Here is a 13,975-nt window from a genome sequence, read left to right as displayed (position 1 = left end):
ACATAATGAAGTAATAGGGAGTAAATTTACCCACCTGCTGGAAATTAAGAAACAGATAAAATGTATGAAAAGGCATTTTCCATACATTGGACATTAGGCAACACAGGACAGTAATCCTCCATGAATGCCCCAACATACTACTCATTTATTTAGGTACTGCCAATGGCTGCTTTTGCACTATGATGGCAGAGATGAATAGTGATGGCAGATACTATATGGCCAAAAAGCCTAAAATATTTCTGATCTGGCCCTTTAAGAAGATGTTTACACACGTCTGCCTTAGAATTAAGGCTGTTCCAAACATACCAAACAAAAAGTCAAGTAATTTAAGTCAAGTATCCCAGAACAAAGCCCCAAAATACTTAAAGGAATACAAAAATACCAGCCCTGAGCAACATAAAATTTACAATATGTGGCATCCAAACAAATATTTCATGACATACAAATAAGCAAAAAAATATGATCCATAATAAGGAGATAAAACAATCAACAGAATAAACTGACATTTAAACTGCTGTGAAAAACGTACTCCATATATTCAAGAAAGTAGAGTATGAGCATATTAAAAGCACATGGAAGATCTCTCCATACAGATAAACACACACTTCTAAGAATGAAAAATACACTAGATAAGTTCTAACAACATATTAGATACTTTAGGGCAAAAGATGAGGAAACATGAAGAGACAGCAGTAGAAACTACTGGAAACACAAAAGGAGAGAAAAGACTGAAAAAATGAACAGAGCTTCAATGAGTTGTGAAACAGCATGAAGTGAGCTAAAATAGAGAAAAGAAAGAAAACATATTTGAATATGATCTGGAAAATACAGTGTTGAGAGAATAAGACAAGTCACTGGCTGGGAAAAAATATCTGAAAAAATATATATGATATATATATATCCTATATAATGTATATATTACATATATATATATATATCACATTTGATTTTTATGCGATAAAGGGCTGTTATTTAAAATATACAAAGAGGGGATCTCTGGGTGGCTCAGCAGTTTCACGCCTGCCTTTGGCCCAGGGCGCGATCCTGGAGTCCCGGGATCAAGTCCCACGTCGGGCTCCCAGCATGGAGCCTGCTTCTCCCTCTGCCTGTGTCTCTGCCTCTCTCTTTCTCTCTCTCTCTCTATCATAAATAAATAAAAATTAAAATTAAAAAAATTTTGAACACCCTCTTTTTAAAAAAAATAAAAATAAAAATAAAATAAAATAAAATAAAATAAAATAAAATAAAATAAAATAAAATAAAATAATACAAAGAACTCTTAGAACTCCACAGTAAGAAAATAAACAACCTGGGATAAAGACCTGACAGACACCTTACCAAGGAAGATATACAGATGGCAAATAAGCCTATGAAAAGAGCTTATGTGGCTGTTCCACATCATATGTTATTAGGGAAAAACAAATTAAAATGAGATACCATTACACAGATAGTAGAAGGGCCAAAAAATCCAAAGCACTGACATCAAATGCTGACAAGGTTGTGGTGCAATCCACGTATATTCAGGAAATATATGGGAACTCACTGTACTTTCCAATCTTTCTGTAAATCTAAAACTGCTCTTAAAAAAGTAAAGTCCAGGGGAGTGCCTGGGTGGCTCAGTCAGTTAAGTATCTGCCTTCGGTTCAGGTCCTGATCCTGAGATCAAGTCCCAAGATAGGCTCCCTCCTCTGCAGGGAGTCTTCTTCATCCTCTGCCCTTCCCCCAACTCGTTCTTTCAATTTCTCTTACTCTCTCAAAAACATAATAAAAATAAAAAATAAAGTCTAGGGGAAAAATAAATAAATAAACACATAAACTCTAGGAGCACCTAGCTGGCTCAGTCAGTTGAGCATCCAACTCTTGGTTTTGGCTTAGATCGTGATCTCATGAGTTGTAGAACTGAGTTCTGTGTCACGCATCATGCTCAGCTGGGAGTCTGCTTAAAGATTCTCTCCCTCTGTCCCTCCCCTCACACACATATGCTCTCTCTCTCTAAAGGAAGTAAATAAATCTTAAATATATATATATTTATAAATATATATTCTATTTTTTATATTTATATAAATAACCACAATTTTTCATAAATCCACTGCTTTTGAGAAACTACCATACCACTTTCCATAGTGGCTACACTATTAAGTGGTTACACTAAACACACGGGTTCCAATTTTTCCATACCCTCACCAACACTTGCTATGTTTTGTTTTGTTCTTAATAATAGCCATCCTAATGGGTATGAAGTGGTATCTTATCATGGTTTTGATTTGCATTTTCCTAACGATGATGTTAAGCATCTTTTCATGTGCTTATGAGCCATTTTTATACCTTCTTTGGAGAAATATCTATTTAAGTCATATGACCATTTTTAAACAAAGTTTTTTGTTGTTGTTTTAAGATTTTAATCCAGTATGTGAAATGGTATATTACTTGAAGGTATGCAATAATGTGTTAAAGATACATATAAATCCTAAAGAATGAATAAAAACAAAACAAAGAAACATAATTAGTAGATACAATAAAGGAAAGAGATAGAGTTATAAAAATACTCAGTCCAAAAGACAGAGAGATAAGAAAAAGTAACAATGGGCACATAGGAAAAAGAGAAAACAGTGAAATGACAGAATTAAATCAATTCCCATTAATACACACATTAAATATAAATGATCTAAAAGACAAACTTAAAAAACAATGAAATATTGTATTTAAAAAAGTAACAATTATATGCTGCCCATATAAATGCATTTTACATACAAAGAAAACCAAAGATTAGAAGTAAAAAGATCACAAAAAATATATCATGCCAATACCAGTCTAAAGAAAGCAAAAATGTCTAAAATAATAACAGAAAAAAGTAGGTTTCTGGGGCAGCCCTGGTGGCTCAGTGGTTTAGCGCCGCCTTCAGCCCAGGGCGTGATCCTGGAGACCAGAGTTCAAGTCCCACATCAGGCTCCTGCATGGAGCCTGCTTCTCCCTCTGCCTGTGTCTCTGCCTCTCTCTCTCTCTCTCTGTGTGTCTCTCATGAATAAATAAATTAAAAAAAAGAAAAAGAGAAAATTAGGTTTCAGGACAAGGAACATCACCAGGGATTTCAGTAACAACAAACTGATCAATGCACAAAGATAACTTCACCATCCTAAATGTTTTTGCTCTCAATAACAGAGCAGCAAAATACATAAAGCAAAAATTGGTAAAATCAGAATACCCAATTATTATGGAAGATTTCAGCAACCCTTTCTCCACAACTGATAGAATCAGCAGAAAGACAACTCCTAAGGATAGAGATGAATGACAAGATAGGCCATAGTCTGTCATAACACAACTCTTAGACACTTAACAGATCAGAATCATATAAACTATGTCTTCTCATGATAATGGGATTAAATTAGAAATCAGTAACAGACCTCAGGAAAATCTCTTAAATTTAAAAACAAAACAACATCCTTTTAAACAGTCCATAGGTCAAGGACAAAATCACAGGGTAAGCTAGAAAATGTGTTGAACTGAAAAAAAGGAAACACAACAATGGCAGCCTATTTTTAAAAACTCAGTAAATCGGAAATTTAAAATGCATTTAGGGATGCCTGGGTGGCTCAGTGTTTAGCACCTACCTTCAGCTGAGGGCATGATCCTGGAGACCTGGGAATGAATCCCACATCGGGCTCCCTGCATGGAGACTGCTTCTCCCTCTGCCTATGTCTCTGTCTCTCTCTCTCTCTATGTCTCTCATGAATAAATAAAATCTTTAAAAAATATATAAATAAATAAAAATTAATTTTAAAATTTTAATGTAAAAACTTTTGAATATTAAAAATGTTTGCTCTTGAGAAACCTGAATGTACCCTCTGTGTTGGTGTTGATGTTGATAATGGGGGAGGATATGCATGTGTAAGGGTATAAGGGAAATCTCTGTACCTTCCTCTCAATTTTGCTATGAACCTAAATATGCTCTAAAAAGTAGTCTATTTTTAAAAATATCATTAAGGTAAATCACATAAAGGGACAAAATTTTTGTACATATTTTACACATATCTAAAAAAGGCCATGTATCCAGACTATATACAGTTCTCTTACAACTAAATAATAAAATACTATTAAAACATGGCAATAAATTCCAATACTTTTATAAAAAATAATAAAATAGCAAATTTACACAAGAAAGATCAATATCATTAGTTATTAGCATAAGTGGAACATTGTTAGTGGGAATGTAAAAAATATAGCCACTTTGGAAAAGAGCTGGGCAATTTCTTTTTTTTTTTTAAGATTTTATTTATTTATTCATGAGAGACACAGAGAGAGCCAGAGACATAGGCAGAGGGAAAAGCAGGCTCCATGAAGGGACCTCGATGTAGGGATCACGCCCTGAGCCAAGGCAGATGCTGAGCTACCCAGGTGTCCCCAGCTGGGCCTTTTCTTACAAAGATAAACCTACACTTACTACATGATTTAGTAATCGCATTCCTAACTACTCACTCAAGAGAAGTTAAAATTTGTATCTCCAAGCAACTACTTTATGCTGAGGCAAAACTGAAAACAATGCAAATGTCCATTCACTGGTGAAAGGAAAAACAAATTACAGTACATCTGGGCAATGGAATAATACTCAGATTTTTTTTTTTTTAAAGGGAATGAACAACTGAAGCACGCAACATAGATGCTTCTCAGAAGCACTATGTGAAGTGAAAGAAGCCAAGCACATATAAATGTTACATATTTCATTTTTTCAAATTCTAGAAAGGCAGAAACAATAGTGACATAAATTATATTAGTCATTGCTGGTGCTCCAGGTGTGGGGAGGTAAGGGGCACAAAGGACAAGGCAACTTTCGTTTTAAGGAACTTAATTAAAATGTAATTCACACAAATACATTTCACCAATTTAATATGTACAATTCGATGGTTTCTAGTATATTTAGAGTTATGCAACCATCACAATTCACTGCAGACTGTTTTCATTACACGAAAAAAGAAATCCAGTGTACATTAACAATCATTCCTCAAACTCTCATAGTCTCTCAACCACTAACATGCCTTCTGTATGGATTTGCTTATTCTGGATATTTCATATAAATGAAGTCAACAAATTATGGCCCTTTGCGGATGCTTTCTTTTACTTATTAGCATGATGTTTTCAAGGTCCCTGTTGTAGCATTTATCACAACGTCATTTATTTGTGGCCAAATAATATTCCATTGCATGGTTATACCACATTTTCTTTATCAGTAGATAGATATTTGGGTTGTTTCCACTTTTCAGCTACTGTGAATTGAGCAGCTATAAATATTCACATACAAATTTCTGTGTAGAGGTATGTTTTCACTTTTATTGGTTGCATGCTTAGAAGTAGAATTGCTGGCTCTTTGGTAATTTCATATTTAATATTTTTAAGGAATTGCCATGCTTAAAAATATTGCCATGCTTAAAAAACCATGCCAGCGGTTGTACTACCTTAACATTTTCATAGTAACATATGACAATTCCAAGGACTCCACATCCTCACCAACATGTGTTATCTCTCTTGTACACAGCCATTTTAGTAGGTTTAAATTGGAAAAGGGACTTTTTACAGGGATAGAAAGGCTCTGTATTCTGATTGTGCTGGTAGCTATATAACTGCATCCATCTGACAAAACTCAAATTATATACCTAAAGTCCATGAGTTTTGTTGTATGTAAGTTATTTCTCAAAAGAGATGAATTCTCTGAGGTGCCTAGGTGGCTCAGTTGGTTAAGTGTCTGACTCTTGGTTTCTGCGCAGGTCACACTCTCAGGGTTGTGAGATCCGGCCCCACCAGTCTCTGCACTCAGCACAGAGTCTGCTAGAGATTTTCTTCTTTTCTTTTCTTTTCTTTTCTTTTCTTTTCTTTTCTTTTCTTACTTTCTTTCTTTTTTTCTTTCTCTCTCTCTCTCTCTCTCTCCCCCTCCCACCCCGCTGCCCTTCCTCTGGCTTGCACTCATAAATAAATAAATATAAATAAATGAATGAATGAATGAATGTACCTAGGTGGCTCAGTCAGTTAAGCATGTTCCTTCAGCTCAGGTCATGATCCCTGGGTCCTGGGACGAGCTCCACATCTGGCTCCCTGTTCAGCAGGGAGTTTGCTTTTCTCTCGCCCTCTGCCCCTCATGCCCAGCTCAAGTACACACACAGGTCCTCTCTCCCTCTCAAATAAAGAAATAAAATCTTTTAAAAAATAAATAAATAAAACCTTTAAAAGATGAATTTTTAAAGGCTTACTTTATAATAACTATGCTTAGAAAATTATGAGTTTTCACTTTCACACCTAGGAATGTGTTATGATAAATGAACACAGATTTCCAAGACCACAACTTGTCCAATTCACTAAGACACCCACTTCTTCTTTACAGTTCTACAGTAAAAAGCATTTAAGCTGGACTGATAATCATCAGCATCTCCATTACAAGTCTGTTTATTTGGGTCAGAATCATTAAGCTCACATGTAATTTAGTTGTTTCGTGTTACACCTTTGTTTTTATCTGATTGGAGATATCCGTCACTAACCCTTTTGATGTACTTTTAATAGTTTATATGGAATCCTGTAAAAGGGAATCAACATTTCTTTTCAACAGCTGATTTAATTTAAGGTAAATGTAACTTGAATAGACTACAGCTGCTTTTGTGACATACGCTAGTCTGACAGTTTAAAATTTTAAATGTTGTTATGTAGGATAATGGCTTTTCTATATATCCGTGCCCCTTATTGACTATTTTAATTGCTCTTCACCTTTAGACTGAACAACCAACGACTTCAAATACAATGAAGACAATAAGAAACTGAAGAAATTTTAGACTTTCAAAATGGAAGAAAATACAGAGAAACAGAGCTACTTTTTACATATTTCAGTGAATACACAACAGTTTGATTTCTTCAGAGACATAGACTAGAAACAACTGGATTTGGTAGAAGTGTTTCTCTGTAATCATGGACACAGCGAGGCTAATGATTAAGAGGCCAAGCTTTAAAGTTCAAATTCCAGTTCTACCACCCATCAGCTGTATGTCTTTATGCCAGCCAATTACCCTCTTTGAGCTTTTAGTCTCCTTACCTATCAAACCGGGTAATGGTACTCACCTTTGCAGACTAGCAGTAAAGTGATGATAATGTATATAATCAACCTAGAATTTCATCTGAAAAATATCAAGCATTATTATTCGCTTCATTTATAAATTAACTTCCTCTCTGTTCAGTACACTTCCCTTTCACTACAGCCCACATATGAAAAGCTCTTAATCACAGGGTTCAAATGGGTATAAACTAAGAATACTTTTAGATCAATGTCTCAGATTCAACACCCATGACATCACAAAAACTAAAAAACTAAAAAAATAGCACTTCTAACACAGGTATTCTCTCCTGGAAACACTGTTTATCCAACCAAAAACGTTAAAGAAATTTAAGAGGAACAGAACCTATGTTTCCAGTCATAATTTACCTAAATCACAGGAGCAAAATTTTGTAAAAACCTAAATGATTCCAAGTAGTAAAAGCCCCAATGATAAAGACTAGGTGTTATTTAAAACACACACACACACACACACACACACACACACACCCCAAACTGAGAAGTAATTAGAGCAGAAAACATTAGGGAGGCCCTAAATCTCATAGTTTGGCCATTTAAAATGTCAATAAGCCTGTTTCCTCTTTGCAAAATACTGGTAATGACTGTAAGCAAATGTCAGTTGGCCTACTTTGGAAGGTTGCTGGTGTCTTGGTTGAACAGACTGTGTGTGTGTGTGTGTGTGCACACGCGCACGCTCATGTTTTATGTTTACAGGATTTACTTGTTTAACATTAGAATTTTATAGCAAAAAAAAAATATATATATATATAGCAAACCCTTCTGGAGAAGTTAATCAAAATTCCTAAATTCACACAGATGAAAAAACAAACAGCTCTACTTTGTGATAAAAACCACATTTACATCTGTTTGAAAAGGATGAGGCTGGTAGTTGTACTTTATGAAAAATAATGAAAACATGACACCTAGAAGTGTTTGAAAATTTACAAAAATAAGCAAATGGAAGAAAGTTTAACAATTCTAGAATTATTCTGCTGGTTTATTTCTAGGAAAATAACTTCAGCCATTTATATCGTTTAAAAAAAAAAAGCAACACCTGGTTTTTTTGACTGCATGGGTAGGCTATAATATTTTAAGTTTAAGAAAATACTTGGCATTTACACTCCAGTAATAAAAAAATGAGTTGGATCTTAGGGATTTTTTTAGAAACCTTTTAATATTTTGAGATATGAAACTGCAAATTCCTTACTTAGCAAGACGATAAATAACAGTACCTTTCCAGCAGGAAGTAATAATGAAATAATCTAGAAGAAATAAGCCAGGTTGGCTACCTGGTATTGTGGATGAGTACCAGAAATTAGGCTCAGAGACATCTGAGGAAACTATCTCCAAAGTCCTATTCTCAGAAAAAGATACTAGCTTATAAGAATTAGTTCTAAGACATTCTCATATGAAGAGAGTTCAGGTACTCAGTACACTGGACTCCTAAGAATAATGAATAAGATTGAATCTGCATTTCTAAGAAATCTGATTCAAGTCTGAGACCAAAATGATCATCTTTCTCCATAACCAATAAGGAAACAGCATGAGTACAAGGCTAATATAACTCCTAATTGAGTTACAGGCTCTATTAGAGTTAAAAACAGCATTATTCATTTGATCACTGATAAATGATAAATATACTTTATAGAAAAGTAGAGTTCTGGTTTCTCTTCTGTCAAATACAGAATAAATTCATTTTGGGTCACTATTTATATTCCACATAATCAAGCAAAGCACTGCAAAGGATGAGGTGATTAGTAAATTACTGTTCCCATGATTCCAAAGAAACACATATAGTATGGGAAAGACCATAATAAAGGAGAGATTCCCCACCCCAAAAAAAAAAAACTATGAAAATCAGAGGCTGGCAAGGAACAATCAAGAAAATATTAAAATAAAACAAATAACAAAAAATGTAATTCAACTTTCAAGGATAGTCATGATTTAAAGTTAGACATGGTTATAAAATATGCAAATATTTTCTTTGATTCTAGAGATTTGCATGAAACTAAAGACATAAAACAAAAACTGATAGATTTCACCAAATAACCTGACAAATGGCAAACTATATATGAAATATATAGGATACATATCCATAATAATATATCACTAATAATAACAATGAAGAGCTCAATCAATAAAAGCAAAGAGTACAAACAAGCATGACATTAATTAGAATAAAGAGCAAATATATGAAGATTGTCCACTTTCCCTAGCACTCAAAGACCAAAAAATTACAAATGAAGAGGATTTTCCTCCACCAGATATGAAAAGACTAAAAAGAATCATAAAAGTTCGTAGAGGACAGGCTTGAAGAAAAAAGGAATTTTCATGTATAGATGACAGTATACTCTCTAAGAAGCAACTTTACAATATGTATCAAAATTTTACATGTATATATTCTTTGACCCAGTTATTAATTCCCTTCTAAGAGTTATCCTAAGAAAATAATTCCTCATATTTTTAAATAGACACATATATAGAAGTGTGTAACAACTTGTTAAAAGGAAAAGTTAAAATTAATATAAATGTTTATACAAAAAAAAAAAAAGACACACACACACACCTAAGAGCCAAAATGTGAAACATATGTAAAGAACTTGAATCATGGGGATCCCTGGGTGGCTCAGTGGTTTAGCGCCTGCCTTTGGCCCAGGGCATGATCCTGGAGTCCTGGGATCAAGTCCCATGTCAGGCTTCTGCATGGGGCCTGCTTCTCCCTCTGCCTGTGTCTCTGCCTCTCTCTCTCTCTCTTTCTCTCTCTCTAATGAATAAATAAATAAAAATCATTTAAAAAAAAAGAACTTGAATCAGACCCTGAACATAATGCTACAAGTTAATTTCACGATGCTAAGGGAAAAAGTCAGGAAATGTATACTCTGTGAATACAAGTATCACAGTACCTAGAGGAAGCAAGAAAGGGAAGGAAGGAGGTAACCCTAGGTTTATCTCTGATAACACAGAATCAAGTGATTTTTCACTTTCTAAACATAAATATTAATATGTTTCATTTCACATGTGAAGTACTGAGATACTAAAAACCACAATGGCTATGGAAAGTAATAAATACAAAGAATTTGCTTTACTTGAAATAAGTTCTAGAAAGATTTGAAGGATAGTAACAGTTTTTATCTGATATAAGAATACCAACTGATGGGTCATAGTTTTCTGAAGCACTGTCCTAAAATATTCTAAAGCAGGTGGGTTCATTAAGAAAGTAATCAATTACTGATAGTGACCAAGACGTAGGAAAGCATAAACTATGTTGATACAAGTAAATAACCATTTTTACTATGTTTAATACTATATTTAATATTCCCTTCTGTGGGATAAAATACTGTCCAAATCCTTCAGTTTTTCACTTTTAATTAAAGGACAAGACTTTCCACAGAAATACCTACAGAAAGGAAATTTTTCTTCAGGTCAGAATTTTCAAAAGATTATGCCATATAGCAACTTTCAACAAATATTAACACCTTTTATCAAGTATTTGGTGAGGCACTTAAGATATGAAGACAAACTACAAATCTACCAAGAGATATGGGGCACTCAGCTGGCTCAGTCAATGGGGCATGCAACTCCTGATCTCAGGGTTATGAGTTCAAACTCTACACTGGGTATAGCGATAATTAAAAGAGAAAAAAAAAAAAAAACCTTAAAAAAAAGTCTAGGAAGAGACAAATGAACAACTGAAAAAACAAAACAACACAAAATAAACCAAAAAACCAGTAAGTCCCAGGGTGCCTGGGTGATACAACTGGTTGAGCATCTGACTCTTGGTTTCAGCCTGTTCAGGTTATAATCACAGGGTCGTGAGATTGAGCCCTGAACTGAGCCCCCAGTTGGCTCCATGCTCTATACAGAGTCTACTTGGGATTCTCTCTCCCTCTTCCTTTGTCCCTCCTCCCTGCACACACTCACTCTTTCTCACTTCCTCTAAAATAAATAAATAAATATTTTTAAAAAAGTATGTCCTAGGAGAACACATACTATTAACATTTAATATAGGGCAAAAAAGGTTAGAAGGACATGAGAATTCTAGAAAATGAAACAGCAATGAAATGACCTTATGAAGGATGGATCATTTGAGGAAATGAAAGAAGTTCAGTACAACTATCACAAAGGAGTACTTTACAGCAAGGAAGGGGAAGATGGGGGACAATGGTTAAGGATGAATGAAAAATGATGCTGGAAAAATACACAGCGAGGGGATCAGTTCACAAAAGATCAAATGAACCTGGAATATGACAGCTGTGCTAAAGTTACTTATTAATTTTAAGTTTATAGATTCTTTTGTATTTTACATATATACCATCAAATTATCAATGAATAAAGACAATTTCATATCTTTCATTCCAGTATTTATATTAGAATATAATATTGCCTTATGGTAATGGCTGGGACCTGCATTCAAAGATAAAATACAAGTCATAACAGAAGACATCCCAAACTCAGAAGGAAAGTATTTAATATATCACTACTGAGTATGATGTTAGCTGAAGATTTTTATAATTGAGAATGTTTCTTTCTATCCTAATTTGCTGAAAGTTGTTGTTTTTTTTTTAAGATTTTATTTAGAGAGAGCATGCAAACATGGGGAGAGGCAGAGGGAAAGAGAGAGAGAGAATCGTCAAGCTGACTCTGTGCTGAGCACAGAGCCCAACAAGGGGCTTGATCTCATGACCCTAAGATCACAATCTGAGTTGAAATCAAGAGTCAAATACTTAACCGAATGAGCCACTCAGACTCCCTGCTGAAAGTGTTTTTCAATCATAAATGACTATTAAATTTTATCAAAGTTTTTTTTCCACTTCTAATAAGATGATTATATGGATTTTCTCCTTCGTTTCATTAATACGAATTATACTGATTGATTTTCAAACGTTAACCAACCTTCTATTTCTGAAATATCCCTTACTTGGTCATGATATATAATTCTTTTTATACATCATTGGATTCTATTTAGTAACATTGCTATGTAAATTACACCAAGAAAGAAAGAAGAGATAGGGAGAGGGAAGGAAGAGTGGAAGAGGAGAGCAAGCTGAGAGGGAGAGAGCAAGGTGTTGGGTATGAGAAGGTTAAGAATAAGGAAAACATGATAGTAGAAAGAATTACTCAACAGAAGAATTAGTAACCCACACTGAGACAATCTCCCAAAAGAACATGAAAAATAACTTTTTTTAGAAAGGTTTTATTTATTCATTCATGAGAGACACGGAGAAAGAAGCAGAGACACAGGCAGAAGGAGAAGCAGGCTCCACGCAGGGAGCCTGACATGGGACTTGATACCGAGACTCCAGGATCATGTCCTGGGCTGAAGGCAGGAGTTAAACTGCTGAGCCACCCAGATGTCCCAAAAAACAACTTTTCTAAATTAATCATTCTAGGAGGTCTAACAGCCAAGCAATAGAAGTACCAGAAAGAGAGAACAAAGAAAACTTAGAAGAAATCAAAAAAGTAATTTAAGAAATTTTCTCTAAACTATACTACTTGCATTCCCACACTGAAAGGGCCCAGGACAATGTACGAATTAATAAACATTATAAAGTTTCAGAACTCTAGGAACAAAGAACATTCTACTATATCCCTTAGAGAAAAACATACCATAGACAAAGGTATCAAAATGGCTTCAGACTCTTCAACCATAACGCTAGATTGATGCCTTCAAAATTCTCAACTAACATCATTTACAAACAAGTATTTGTTAACCAGCCAAATTACCAAACAAGAATTTAAAAAGAATAGAGACATCTTCAAACAAAATTTACCACAAAGCTACTAAAGGACTTACTCCATCAAAATGATCACACAAAGCAAAATAGGCTAAAGAGAGGGATGACGTGTTCTATTTTCCATTACAAACTTTATGTGATCAGTCACATGTAGGACTTCAGTAAAAACAAATCTAGAAAATTAATCAAATACAGTGACAAGTAACTTTTGTATAAGAACATTTAGCTATGGGCAGCCCAGGTAGATCAGCGGGTTAGCGCTGCCTTTGGCCCGGGGCGTGATCCTAGAGACCCGGGATTGAGTCCTGAGTCAGGCTCCCTGCATGGAGTCTGCTTCTCCCTCTGTCTGTGTCTCTGCCTCTCTCTCTCTCTCTCTCTCTCTCTTTCTCTCTGTGTCTCTCATAAATAAAATCTTTAAAAAAAAAAAAAAGAACATTTAGCTATGTGAAATTACATTTCAAATCTAATATTCTATTTTTAAAAGTAAGTATATTATAGGAGAGAGAGAAACTGGTTAACTAGACAAAATAAATTAAACATACTCAAATTCTACTAGCAATATTAACTTTTATAGTTTTATACTCTCTCATGAAGTATTTCTGCCCAAAGTTGAGAAAAGCTGAACATTAATGAACATTAATAACTGGCATAAACAAAAAACCTTCATAAATGATCTGAAGGAAGAAAAATCGGCCTCTGTGAATTACATACAAAAGAAACAAAGACCTAGCAAAGTCTTTTAATAATAAAGTTGTTCTTGAGTCCAACCATCAGAGAGAAAGCTGGTTATTCCCAAAACCTTCTAGAAAAAGATGTTCCACGATCCTCCTCATCAAAGGATTTCATCAAAACTCAAATGCAACAAAAGACAGAACAAGAGAGAGAGAGCAAAGGAGAGACAGCTGAACTCTGGATATACCATAGAGTCCAATAACAAGGAGAAAAATCTCCACGTGACTGCAGGATGTTGTTGCCTTGTTACTTCACCCTTCCATTTCAATTAAAGACTTAATCACTAAATTAATCCCTGACATTACTTATGCATATGGTCAATGCATAATGCACATGGTAGTAAGTTTTGGTTAAATAGCATTCTTACAGTTTAGAGAATTAACTGCTCAATGAAGTATTACAAGGAAGATTACCCAACTTCTGG

General features: G+C 34.5%; 1 protein-coding gene across 11 annotated transcripts in view; it reads right to left on the bottom strand.

Annotated features, from left to right (window-relative positions):
• Window positions 1-13,975, bottom strand: part of BCAS3 (BCAS3 microtubule associated cell migration factor) — a 591,271-nt gene that overhangs the window by 525,237 nt on the left and 52,059 nt on the right. The gene's annotated exons all lie outside the window — the stretch shown is intronic.

The sequence above is a fragment of the Canis aureus genome, chromosome 16, assembly GCF_053574225.1.
Source record: "Canis aureus isolate CA01 chromosome 16, VMU_Caureus_v.1.0, whole genome shotgun sequence".
Classification (NCBI taxonomy): Eukaryota; Metazoa; Chordata; class Mammalia; order Carnivora; family Canidae; genus Canis; species Canis aureus.
The sequence above is the reverse complement of the archived record's forward strand: the minus strand, read 5'-3'. Positions and strand labels throughout refer to the sequence as shown.